A 12,970-nucleotide genomic window follows, 5' to 3' on the forward strand; every position below is an offset into this window, starting at 1 on the left:
TTTATTTTTATCTCCCACAAAAAAAAAACGATTTTTTTCACGAAACTTAGTGAAAAGTTACCTTTTTATGTCTCAAATACACTGTTTCTTTTAATTTAAAATATTTATTTTAAAATATTTATAATTTTCAATCAAAAAATCTCACGTCAAAATATCTGATTTAAAAGAAAAAAAATCGGTGCATGCGATTTTTGTTGGAATCTCAACTTTCTGATGGTATAAAGAAATATATACAGTAGTATGAGAAACTTTCGCAAAAAATGAAAAAAAAAGAAAAAGTTCGAATTTGAAAAATACAAAAATCCTTATTACGTAAACCTTTAAGCTATTTATTAAAATTTACATTTTAATTACTCAAAAAATGTAAGTTTATATGTTAAATTCTTACATTAAAAAATTGAAAATTCATGCAACATAGGGACTGCAAAAAAAAAAAAAAAACACGCGAAATTAGTTATAAAATGTCGACATACAAGCAGTATGATAAAATTACTCAAAAAAATTTTAATAAATAGCTTAAAATTTTACGTAATGATGATTTTTGTTTTTTTTTCAAATTCGATTTTTTTCATTTTTTTTTTTCATTTTTCGCGAAATTTTCTCATACTACTGTATATATTTCTTTAAACCATCAGAAAGTAGAGATTCCAACAAAAATCACACGCGCTGATTTTTTTTTTTTTTTTTTTTGTGATGGATAAAAATAAAAAACCAAAAGGTCGGTTTTTTTAATTTTTCGCATTGATTTTGATGCTATGCAAAAAAAGCCTGAAAATTATTTTTCCAAATACAAAAGATGTAGATCTTTTTATTACCAACAACTTTGTTGTTTACTTTCTTTCGATAGAACTCGTAGTCTTGCTGGAAATCGCGATTCCTATTAATTTTATCATACTTTCGTACTTTTCCGACGAGTTTCATCCAGTTCCAAATTTTTTTGGTCTCAAACATTATTGGCATGGTCTAAACGTGGTTAGAGTATATATAACAGAATGCAAAATCCATAAAATGCACTTAACGTAAAATTTAGGAATAAAACTTTGAAAAAGTGCACATGTTTCAAAGTTATAAAAAACACCCACAGACTAACAAAGGCGCATAGGTTTGAGGGTGCAGAAAAAAAAACAGAGGTGCACAGAGCACGTTCAAGGAGGCAAATAAGGTAAAATATAATAGAATTTATTTTTAAAAAAAAGTTCGAAGGCGGGAAAAAAACTAAGGCACACACGCTTGACGGTGCAGAAGAAAAAAAAAACGGAAGCTCTGTACAGGTTTTAGGGTGCAAAAAGGAACAAAGACATGCAGGTCTGAAGACCGAAAAAAAAAATTATGGACCGGCGGGCCAGTTCGCCCCTGCACCCTACAATCTAAAGAAAGAAATCAACTTCGACGTTTCTAAAATTATGTTTGCTTTTTGAATTTAAGTATTTTTCTGGTCCTAAAATATTTCTCTATTTCTTTCTTGCTCTATAGTTTATTTCTATTTTCTCTAACATTAATAATGATATAGAGAACTATATATCAAACAGGTTGTACGACTGCATTTGTTAATTACTGGTACTCTCTAAAACTAATTTCAGCAATCCTAAAAACTAGAAATTTTTGAACGTTTTAGCGCAAAATATGCACTTTACAAGCACATTTCAGAGTTACTATTGACTCTTCATCATATACAGGGTGTTGCGTTTTAACCTGCAAGACCTTTATTTTCACAACCGTTAGTTCTAGATGTATACCTCCAATTGCAAAAATGTTCAGATGCAGAGTTAAGATATTGAAAGTTTGAAGCTAAAACAAAAATAGGTTAAAAAATACAAAATTTAACTTTTTATACGGGCCCTAGGTCCCCCAACTTATATTTAGAGAAATAATCTCCATTGAAAACTATTACCGACACAAAAAACTTGAAATTTGTGCGACCGAAACTCAAGGAGTTCCAGTATATAGTTTTAATGGAACCATACAGAAGATGAGATTGGAACTTATCGCCCTTTCAAAAGAATGACAGGTCGTCAAAGTAAGAAAAACAAGGTATTTATATTTTTCATTGCTATTCAAATATAAATGCAAATGTTATGCCGTGATACGCAAAAACACACTACTATTTTCGAAAAATTTTAAAAATCACTCTTTGCACACATGTAATTTTAAACTCTTGTTAAGCACTATATTTCCCCCCAGAAGGTGTTATTGACGGCGAGTGAAAAGTTGTGTAAGTCACACATGGGCGTAGCTAAGGGGGGGTTTGGGGACAACTCCCCCCCCCCGAAAGGTTAGTCTGAAAAAAAAGGAGAGAGAAAGAAGAAAGAGGAGAAAGAAAAAAAAGAAAAAGAAAAAAAAGAAAAAAAAATCAAAACGACTTTTTTCTGAGTAACAAAGGTCAAAAATTCACTTTGCTTCCGCCCCCCCCCCCCAATGCCATTGAAAATCTGCTCCATGTGTGACCCTCAAGCATAAAGACGCTTCCCTCTGCTGCGACAATTTTTTGATAATTGAGTGAAATTTCACACTTCGCTTTAGAAATGAGATTGATTAAATAAATCCACGTATATGCAACCTTTCTTTGTCATAGATTCTGCAAATTGTTAAATATGTTTAATTTTATGAGCCGCGCAGTGGGAATATTGCATACAGTCGAATCTATATTTCGAATTTCACATTAAAGAAAAAAATCGAGATAAAGAGGTTTTGAGATACGGGGGCTTTAAGAAACTTTTTATAGAAATTTGAAATATGATGGTGAAAATTTGAAATCAATACTAAAGACAATATGCGCTTTTGATTAAAATTCCTCTGTATTAGTTTTGTTAGGTATTTATTCCTTTATTACATTATTAAGTGCTTTATTGCGATTTTTTAAGGAATCATTTTGACAGTAAAAGAAGCTTTAAGCATATCTTTTTCAAGAAAAAGTCTTTTATTGCTTTTTGGTCCCTGATTTTTTTTTTTTTTTTTGATTCATTATTTATCCTCTTGAGGTTAGCAATTGCTGCAAATCTAACTTGGCCAGTATTCTACGGTTTTCTTTTTTTCATCACTTGAAAAAAATTTATACTTTCTTTTCACTCCTATCATTTCGGTTTTCTAAGGAATCACAATTTTAAGAAAGAGTGCAACCAAAGAACAGTACTAATGCAGATAACAGAGCGAAATGGCTTTTAACTTGAATGATCTTTAACCATGAACTTGAAATGTTCATCTTACATGTCAAACCTGTGAATTTCACCCCTTTACTCTTCTTCCAAGAAAGTGCACGAAACGACTGTCCTTTTGTTAATCTCCCTGGGGAAAACCTATTCGTGGAACGCATTTCTTCCTTTTTTCCACTGCCTCCTCAGCTCTTGAAGACAATAGGGAAGTTTTCGATTTTTCAATTTTATTTTTATATGATAGAGTAACATGTATGAACATCATAGGGGAAAATTTTTTTGCAATACGATAAGTAGTTTTTTTTTAATTAATTTTTAAATTTCAAGCGCTTGTGACGTCAAATGGCATAGGAAGTGATGTCATGCGCTCTTCCGATACGGGAGAAGCCGAAGGACATGCAGTTGGCTTCGAAGACGAAACGTAAAAGGCTTATCTCCTTGCATTTAACTCCTCGCGTTTCTGGAACATTAAATCTCTCATCCTCTCGGAAATATTGGAATATCATCATTGATGTTACTTGAGGAAGATTATTTAGATTGTGCTTTAACGAATCCGGCCTCCATAGTGTGTTTAAAAGGATTATTGAATTTCTAAAAAATAAAAATATCAGCGCGCTCAAAATGTCCGTACGAAAACAAGGGATCTTCGGCGGAAGGCTGCCCATTAGTGGTGCCCTGTGACATAAGCTCGTGACGTATCAGAAAAGCGCACTTATGCTCGTAGATTTTCAAAAATTCATTAAAAATCAATCACGGTGTTTTAAAATTCGGCGATGATGCATTTTTTAGTTTTGAGGGTCAATTAAAAATATCCAATAGTCAAAATATGAACATTTAATAGGTTGCAACTTCCCTATTCCTCTGTTTGAGTTGAAGAAAATGTTTTTGTTTGCTGCTTTAAAGATCATTGGGCTTCGAATCCAAAAATGATAGCATAACCGGAATTCGAGACGATAGAGGTTTTTGTTGGTCTGGTCTTATAATTCAAGAAGTCTTATTTTATTTTATTTCATACTTTTAGTGCAAACCAAGTTGGTAAAAATAGTCTTTATAGTCTGACCACCGATGAGATTGAAAGTTAAACATCCAGTTTACAGGCGGAAATGGAAGTATCTATTAGCTTTTAGGGATGCCAGCTTTTGTAGATGTGTGTCAGCCTCTAAATTAAGCAGTCACACTGAAATGAACGGAACACGCTCATCAGATATGTGATTTCCCCCTGATTTGGATCGACTGGTTTTGACAAGACGTTACTAGAAAATTTCACTTTAAATTAAATGGAGGGAAAAGAAAAAAAAAGTTGAATTTTCCCATAACATTGAAAAAAAAATGCTTTTGTTTTGTTTGACACAAGTATCGGAATTAAAGCACCCCATTCCAAAGTATGTAAGATTCACCTCCCTCTTATTTTTTTAATACTAAAAACATTTACATATATATATATATATATATATATATATATATATATATATATAAAGTAACCCCCCCCCCCCCGAAAGTCGGGTCTAGCTACGCCTCTGTCACAAAACGCATCGTTTGATATCGCGGTGAATATTAATCGTACTAATTTCATACTTTTTGTGTTGGAATTGTTTTTCAGTGGAGATTATTTCCCTAAATATAAGTTAAGAGACATGGGGCTCGTATAAAAAGTTAAATTTTGTATATTTTGACTTATTTTTATTTTTATTTCAAACTTTCAATATCTTAATCCTGCATCTGATTTTGAACAATTCTGCAAATGGAAGTTTTCACCTGGGACTAACGGTTGCGAAAACAAAGGTCTTTCAGGTTAAAACGGAACACCCAGTATACAAAAACACAGGACTTTTCTCAAAACATGAGAAAAGCAAAAGTCAAAAGAACGAATGGATTGAACGCAACTTTTTTGGACATTTCATTTGTGAAACAAAAGTCAATGTTTTCAGAGCAAAAAAATATACGTGAGTACTAAATAAAGAAGTCATTAAAATAAAAGCAAGTGTGGGAGTTTCAGCAAGAATATCGTGTAATGAGATGAAATACTTTCCAGTCTTCTAGACCCTTTGTCAAATTCAGAAATGGCGCTCCTTAATTATATAGGTAGATAATAATAGTTTAAGTAACATAGAACTCATCAAAAACAACCCTGTTGTAAAAATTTCCCCGCCAAGAAAACCTTTAACTTTTCCGCACAAAAAGAAGACCTTCACCTTAAACCCCAAAACCCTCAGTCTTAAAAAGTTATGATATCTAGTTTGCCCGCCAAATATCTGTCAAACTATCATCCTAACTGTTCTCCTCTTTCATCACATTTACTTCCGTTAGAACCTCCTCCCACCTTCAACTCTTCAGAAATATGGATAGATCCTTTGAATTGTTTATCCTGTTTGGCGAAAAGCTTTTCAAAGTGAAGTGGTTGCTTGGTGAGCAAAACGCTTCCCGCCAAACAGGATAAACAATGGGGTCGGGACTTGATGTAAACTTCAAGTTATAGTAATATTCGAGTTATCACAAATTGACTTAATTTTTCGACAAAATGAATGAAAGTTGTAGTATAGTGCCATCTTTACTAATAATAAAGCTGAAAGTCTCTCTGTCCGGAGGATGTCTGGATGTCTGTAGGATGTCTGTAGGATGTCTGTGACGAGCATAGCGCCTAAACCGTTCGGCCGATTTTCATGAAATTTGGCACAAAGTTAGTATGTAGCATGGGGGTGTGCACCTCGAAGCGATTTTTCGAAAATTCGATGTGGTTCTTTTTTTATTCCAATTTTAAGAAAAAAACTATCATAATACGAAATTATCATAACGTGGAACCGTAACATGGGCACAAGTCAATAGGCGAGATACGAAATTATCATAACGTGGAACTGTAACGTCGGTACAAGCCAATTGGCGAGAAAATTCACCATACATTATTTGTAAATATACAGGCAAACCAAAAGACCTTTAATTTTTCTATTACGGGCGAAGCCGTACGGGTTGTACTAGTATATAATACAGCTAATATTGTCACTTTCAAAGAAATTTTAATGTAAAAGAAAACACTCCGATGTTAAATTTAAATTTTTTTGCTTTTCAATTTTCTTGAATCTTATGACACATTGCATTAACCTTAGTGTTACTAACTCATTTAAATATGAAACAGTAACCAAAATTTAAAAAAATAAGTGTTCATTACTATGCAAAGTCAATTAAAGGCTAATTTTTTAAAAAATACGTGGCTAAGAAAACTATCCTAATGGCACAAATTATTAAAAAGATGATTAATAATGCATGCGGGAAACACGTGGATATTAAATCTTGCAGTATTTTAACTTCTGAAGTTGTGCACCGTATGAAGCATTAAGTATTATTAAAAACGACATTAAATTAATCATTGCAGTCAATTTTTCAATAACAGTAATTCGGGTGCTAGTATATTAGGTGTTCTACAAGATTCTTTATTTATATAATGGTCAATGTTACTTTTATTATTAGTTGTCAAACATACACAGAAAAGAACCTAACTATCAATTTATGCAGAATTATCGGATGTACATTAATCAAATGTGTTCTCTACTATAGTAATTTGCTCTTGAAGCGATGTTTTTTTTTCAATTATTTTTTTTATGATTATATTTTAGATATAGATTTACGATGTTAAACGATAACGCACTTACTTTTCACGAAATAAATAAGGTAGAAACACGTCTTCATTAAATTGGCGTAAAGTAAGTATAAAAACATTAATTTAAAAATTTTGACCAAATATTCGGTATTTGACAGAATATTCTGTTAGAAGTTTAATCGAATGTTCGGTATTTATGATTCAGCAAAATGTGGCATTCGATGCATCTCTAAAACTAAAGCTTTTTTTCTGCTTAAAAATATACTACTATTTCTGAATTTTTTCTCGAGGCAGAATGTAAAATGTAGGGTCATAGATAAATACAAGAGAAAGAAAGCAGAAATCGTTTTTATTTGAAAAAAAAAAAAAAGCGAATATTCTAAAGTTTTTTTTTTTTTTTCTGACATTGTATTACTGATATTGTATTGCTACTTATTTTTATTCTAATTTGCATTCATTTCTTGTATTTTTAAGAATTATGTCTAGAAACTTAACAGCAAACAAATATCGCGATTTCGCTAGAGGAAAAGGATTTTCGACATAGATTTTCGCATGCATAATTATTAAAAGTCCGAAAAGTTTCAATGATTAAGATAACTTTCACAAGTTCTTTTTATAAGAATTTTCGGTATTTATCTTCCTAAGAAAATGAACTACACCATTTGTAAAAACACAGTGAAAGCTAAACAACCAATTTGAATTCATAAAGTTTATGTTTCTTAAACCAAAAAAAAAGCAACATCGTAAATATAATACTGCAATGTCATTGTCTGACATCATTCAAATAGATTCGCATAAAGAATAAATCATGAAAACTCACCTTTTCGCTTCACATGGTATTCGCAGGGAAGTCTTCGCCTTTAGACTTCTCGGCAATGTCAAGATTTTATTGATTTTTTATTGATAACATACATTTCAAGTTCGTGTACTTGGTCACTCAGGACCCGTTTGTGAACTCACGTCCAATATGACAGATAGCAAAATACAGATACATAGTGTAGGACAGAATTAATAGTACAGAGAAAGAAATTAAAACCAGGGCAACGAGTGGAACCGAACCCACCACCACGGGATTACTACAATGACGCGCCAACCAACTGCGCTACCGAGGCCCCAATGTCAAGATACCGATTCCGATTTCGAGTCACAACTGACTACAACTGTATTATGTCGAGAACTGCATACTAAGTGCCTTGCCTCCATTATTTTTTATACCGATAGATGGCAGCACCATCACCGGATCGAACAGTTAATGAGAATTTAGAACTAGACCAGGAGCTAATAGCTACCTGGTGCTAGCACCCCCAGAGGTATCGTTTCACTTGGAGGACATTGAGACCACGAGCATATTTAACGTTGCCCAGTCCCCTTTAATGACGACGGTGGGTCTTCGACCATCGAGGTTCGAACCCAGGACCTTCCGGCCCCGAATTCGACACTCTACCGATCGGGCTACCACGGCCCAAAATGTCAAAATGCCTGGTTGTTTACATCAGAAGCATGTGGTCCTACCGTTATGTGTTACAGTGAAACAGCCTAGATAGTGGAGTGCAATATTATCTCATGCCATGGAGCACAGGATTGTGAAGGAACATGGATTGTTCAAATTTCATACAGGAGCATTCCTTCACACAATCTTAAAGATTGCATTGCTAAGCGCCATGCCTCCATTTTTACAGATGATAACAAAGATAATTTTTCAAATTTATTTACGGATTTGTTAACAGAGGAAAGATTTAAATCACAAAGAAAGGAAATGGCAGCCAGGGAACCGTTGGGAATCGAGCCCACGATCTCTCTTTTTGCTCACAAGTAAGTACGACCCCTTGGCTACGGAGGCCCCAGAAACATGGATATGTCCAGCAGAAAAATGGCGTTAAAGTAGAAGTGAGTGACGTCATGCATGCGGCTACGCAAATTGCTACCGGATTTAAAGAGTTGTGAATTTTCTAACTCGTTCTCTCAATTTATACACCGTGGGAGAATCAGTCATAACGTTTCATTTTACAACAAAAATATTTCAAAATGATTGAGCAGTCGGAGCGCTAGAGAAAATACATGCAGTACTGACAGCCCGGTAATCCAGTCCTGGTTATGGACTCATCAGTCGGGAATAGGGAGTAACCGAGCTGGTCGCAGGTGTCATCTCATTGAAGCTGTAAGTGCCAACAAACTGGTAGATAAAGTAAATTTATCTCAAAAGCAGGGGTCCGCGTTCATGGTGCGTTTCAACTCGTAAATTGAAATTAAAGCTTAGGCATGAAGCAGTAAGTTATTTCCTTTAAGTCAGGGCTAAAAGAGTAAATGCAATATACCGACAGCCCTGATCGTCCCATCGAGAGACAACGGGTTCGTTTTTGTTATTTACTCATCAGTCTGGAATAGGGAATAACAGAGCAGGAGGCAGATATCATCTCATTGAAGCTGAGGGTGCCAACAAACTTATAGATTTATCTCACTAGCGAGAGTCGTAGTCATGGTGAGGTTCAAATCGAAACTGCAGGCTCTGGATGGGACAACGAGCTGTTGCTATATTGCATGTAGTTAGTTATATTAGGGGCGGTGCCCTATGCCTTAGACCTGGCTTAGGGGTTGTAATTTACTGCTTAGTGCGAGAAAACGTTTGAAAGTTAAAATATTAAAAGGTCTTGATTCAAAAGTGGGCCGTAAATGAAAAAACTGTAACAAATATCGATTAAATAAAAATTACATATTTAATAACTTTTTACCCGACAGCGCATGCGCGACGCAAAGGAGGGTAATGTGTTTATAAGTCTATGTATTTATGTTTGTTCCTATGTGGCGTTCTAGGGGCTAAACGCCTTGGCCAATTTTGGTAATTCTTACGTCAATCGATTTTTCTTAATCTTGGGAGTGTCAGTAAACACATGGCAGCAATCAAATTCACCATATCAACAACCAGTTGCCATATTTTGTCAGTTCGAGATCGTTGGGTATTGCACAGTGTGTCGCACGCTACCTGCGTGCGACAAATGCAGGTAGTTTTCGCTGCCTCAATTTTTTTGTTTCGAATTGGGGTCTCAGTGGCCGAGTGGTCTAAGCGATTGCTTCTCCCACTTGAGGCGGTGGGTCAAGACACCCTCGCTCCGGATGTACTTTCCCCTCTTTCTGATGTAAATTCTTTCATGTGTTCTTTATATGTATCCTGAACTGTAATAAATATTATATCATGCGTAACGAAGGCAAGGCACTCAGATCCTCATCAAAATAAATCCGTGCATTAAGCACCAAAAGAAAGAAAGTTTACTAATTTGATTTTCATCTTGAACATGTTGCATTTGTTTTTGCCTTGATTCAAGGGACTGAGTTTCGCGACGTGTACTTTCTTGACAGGCTTTTTTAGTTTTGCGAGAAAGATTTGACTGACGACGTTTCTGATTTCGCGTCATCATGAGTTATACAGGCTGTTTATATAGTTGTGCTGTGGTTGACTTACGTTCGCGCATTTTTGCCGACGGTCAAGCATATGTAGCTTGAGGCCGAGCTAAGTCCCTAGAAGGACTAATCATCAGTAGTTTAGATCACCGCAAGTTACTTAATAAACCCCACGAAAGAAACAAACTATCCCAATGAAATGACAAGGTTGCGAAATGAACCGTCTTATAATCATAATAACTAAGTCAATAAAAATTAACTAAAAAGTGTAAAATAAAAAATTTTTATAGAAAAGCAAAAAACCCGACTGCGTAAAAATCAAAAAAAAAAAAAAAAAACTAAAAAGAAAAATTTTTAAGCCTAGTAGTTTAGAATGTTATTAAGTACTACTGGATAAGTACACCGTTGAAATAGTTTTACAACCGTACGCAGATAAGACAAATCATAAATTCAAAAGCAGAATAGAAGGATCAACTGTCGGGACTCATTCAAATTTTACGGGGTTCCTTGAATCAGAAAGGAATGGGCCCCGACTGTTGATCCTTCTATTCTGCTTTTGAATTTATGATTTGTTGTGTACGGTTATAAAACTATTTCAACGGTGTAGCTATCCAGTAATACTTAATGTATTCTAAACTACTGGCCTTATACATTTTTCTGTTTAGTATTTTTGGTTTTTACACAGTCGGGTTTTTTGTTTTAATTTAATATTTTTTTTAAACATGCATATATCTTGAAACTTTATATGCACATTAATCACACAGAACTAAGAAATAATATGCACTTTAAGTCGCTATCTCAATTAAATTGTGAACTGTTAAGGCCTTTAATTTTCTACCTGGTAAGTATGTTAATTTTTACATATGGTTTTTTACGTAGTATTTTTCTAACTGGCTGCCAATTTTAAGCTCGGATGTATCATGGAGCTAGTTGCTATGTATATTTTTTAATATTTATATTTATTTTGAAATTTAAAGAAAAAACTTTCAAAGTTTAGATGTATTTATCGCAATTTTTTCCTTTACAGTCAGGGTTTCCAATCCTACATTAGCTTAGTCTTTTTTAGATGTTGATTGAAATGAGAAATTTCAATCATCTAAGGATTAGGCAGATCAAGATTATCTCATCTCAGTATTCCTCTGTCTATCTCTTTCTCTCTCCCTCACTTCAAAAATATTACACAATTAATCCCCTTACAATACAGCAAAAATGCGCTTGTTTTCTAGGAAAATACATAATTATTCGAAGAAAGAAAAATTAATACGAATTTTTTGATAACTTATAAAGAGTATAATTGTATTTTACATAATCGCAAGTTTTAATCTTTTTATATGAGGCAGTGAGAAGCAAATGAATGCAAGTGTACATTTTCAAGTTTTGAGTAAAACGCAAGATTAGGTTCTAGGTAGGCTTTCATTGAAATTTTTTCTAAATCATGCTGTATAGCAGCAACTACAAAGGGCTACTAGTACCATCTCTTGCCCTAAGACAGAGGAGAGGTTCACCTACCATGTGTACTAGTTACGTACCATATGTACTAGTTATCTCCAAATTTTTAATTTTGCCACTTGCATCCCTTTGCTTCTCACTGCTTCATATTTGTTTCGCAGCTATTGAAAAAAAAAATTAAAGAAATAACGAAAATAAGTTTAGCTGAGTTTTCTGTAACAACCAATCACAAAATAGTTCTTCACGGTAATACTGATTTTCCCACAAATACTCCGGGCGTTATAAGTCGGATTAATTCGTGAGAGATTCAACAAGGAAGGCATACTTAAGGACATTAATCTCTTAGCATGTTGAGTGATTAACGTGATTTAAAGAAGTAATAAAGCAGTGGTCTTCAAGCCTTGGCTTTTGATGGCCTGTAATCTTCTTTGGCATCAGCTTGCAAACCGTAAGTTTTGTTTTTCCCAGCGACACATGTTGCTCCTTAGAAATTATAATACGAGTCGTAGGCGAAAGATAAGCAATTATGCTTTTAGTATTTAGTAGAATCTCAAGCAAAAAAAAAAGAAATACATTGTCCAGAAATTCAATTATTTTTAGTCATTTTTTTTTTAAAAATATTATTTACAAAATTCAATTTTAAAACTCTTTTGTTTACCAACATTTCAGCTGTTATAATAACAATCACAACAACAACAATAATAATAGTGCTAAGAATCTATTTATAAATGGAGGAAAATTTATGTGTGTGTGTGTGTGCGTGTGTATGTTCTTTGTACAATTCCACAGTTTACGTCGGATTTTAGCCCAATATGAAGCAGAGGTTCTTGAAGCTCAGGAATTGTCAAATGGGGCTTTTCGCCTTCCTATGGGGGGGAGGGGGTGAAAACTACCTTCAGGGTTTTTCTTAAGTAAAATAGTTTTTCTTAAGAATTAGATCTTTGCTATATTTAGCAGAGGTCTTTGGATGCTCAGGAAATCACATAAGGTTTTTCGGCCACATATATGCTCTCTGCCTGAAAAATCTATGAAACTGTGTTATTACGCCATGACTGAATTTTTAGAATTTTGAAGAAATTCATAGAAGTTTCAATTTGAATTATGAGTCTTCAAATTGCTCTTTTCTAAACGTTGACGAGAAATTTTACGTATTTTTCCCTTGTATTTAAACATGATTGTTGACTATGCGTTACTTGACGCAACTTTTACTCGTATCTTTGAAGTAGACCGTATAACGCCGAGCGATACAGCTAGTAGTAGTTCTACTCGTAATAATAATAATAATTAGTTGACCTATACGTAACAATCACGCTGAACAGTGAGAATTAAAAAATCCTGTTTTAGGGATAATTTTTTACAAAACAGCCAAAATGTGACTTGCTCG

This window comes from Uloborus diversus, chromosome 6 (genome assembly GCF_026930045.1).
Source record: "Uloborus diversus isolate 005 chromosome 6, Udiv.v.3.1, whole genome shotgun sequence".
Classification (NCBI taxonomy): Eukaryota; Metazoa; Arthropoda; class Arachnida; order Araneae; family Uloboridae; genus Uloborus; species Uloborus diversus.